Source organism: Etheostoma spectabile, chromosome 13 (assembly GCF_008692095.1).
Source record: "Etheostoma spectabile isolate EspeVRDwgs_2016 chromosome 13, UIUC_Espe_1.0, whole genome shotgun sequence".
In the NCBI taxonomy this organism is placed as follows: domain Eukaryota; kingdom Metazoa; phylum Chordata; class Actinopteri; order Perciformes; family Percidae; genus Etheostoma; species Etheostoma spectabile.
Window position 1 is genome coordinate 13,112,500 of NC_045745.1, and position 1,410 is coordinate 13,113,909.

The following is a 1,410-nucleotide window of genomic DNA, read 5'->3' on the forward strand; positions in this document are numbered from 1 at the left end:
GACTTCTATGAGTTTAAAAATGACACTATAACTCTGCTCTGAGCCAATTTTGCTAACCTGAGCCTGATCCTGGAGCTTGGGCCAACCAGCCTGAGCCTGCTACATCCTCCTGGAGCTTGGGCTAACCAGCGTGAGCCTGCTACATCCTTTTGAAGTTGGGCTAATTAGCCTGAGCCTGCTACATCCTCTTGGAGCTTGGGCTAACCAGCTTGAGCCTGCTGCATCTTCTTGGAGCTTGGGCTAACCAGCCTGAGCCGGCTACATCCTCTTGGAGCTTGGGCTAATTAGCCTGAGCTTGCTACACCTTTTGGAGCTTGTGCTAACCAGCCTGAGCTTGTTACATTCTTTTGGAGCTTGGGCTAACCAGCCTGGGCCTGTGAGCGAGCCTGGCCTACTACACTCTTGTGGAGCCTGGCCTAACAAGCCTAAGCCAGTAGCCTAGTCATTTTAGAAGCTGGACTATACTCTACAAGTTAACCTGGTATTGTTACTAGTTATTTTAATATTTCTAAATGAATGACAATGGCATCTTTTTACATTTTAATTTTCTTGTCCCTGTTGGTTTCTTGGAACTTGCAACCTGGCACCAATCCAAGGGTGAGTTGTTTTAATGATATGGTGTACATACAGGAAACCTACTATAGTGGCACAAAAAACAGTATTGACATGCACCAGGAACCATTAGATTTTTGTTGGAACCTGGACTTCTGGATGGATTTGTATTGGGATTTGCCTAAACTGCAAAACTTCTTTGCTTTGTATAATTTGTCTCTCTCAATTAATGACAGGCATTACCGGGTTTCAGCATATGATAGGCCGGCTTTAAAATATGCTGTGAGGTGTAGATTGATTATTGCACTACTGCTACTTCTATCTGGAAATGTGCAGCCCAATCCTGGCCCTTGTTTGCACAATGTCTCGACCCCTGCTGAATTTAAATCAATGCCTGGACTGAAAATTGTTCATCTAAATGTCCGCAGTTTACTACCTAAAATGGACATGGTTAGAATTTGGATTGAATCTACAGATGCAGACATAGCAATAATTTCGGAAACTTGGTTGAAGAAATCAATTACTAATGAAGATATAAATGTACATGGGTATGATGTTTTTCGCAGTGATAGGCCAAAGAAAGGTGGTGGCGTAGCTATCTATGTTAAGTCAAGTTTTGGTGTATCAGTTGTTTTGTCTGAGTCTCTCTGTAGGCAAATGGAGTTTTTGGCTTTAAATGTTGAAATATTTAAGTCCTTTTCAATAACTGTTGTGGGGTGTTATAGACCTCCATCGGCCTCCAGGGAGGCTCTATCATCTTTATAGCGACTTAAATTGGGACTGGCTAAATGCTGTTTCTTATGAATTTAAATCTTTTTGTGATTCTCTTAGTCTTAGCCAGTTGGTAAATGTACCTAC

At 42.1% G+C, this 1,410-nt stretch overlaps 1 protein-coding gene across 3 annotated transcripts in view; it reads right to left on the bottom strand.

Annotated features, from left to right (window-relative positions):
- Nucleotides 1-1,410, bottom strand: part of scimp (SLP adaptor and CSK interacting membrane protein) — a 72,110-nt gene that overhangs the window by 3,608 nt on the left and 67,092 nt on the right. The window lies entirely within an intron of this gene.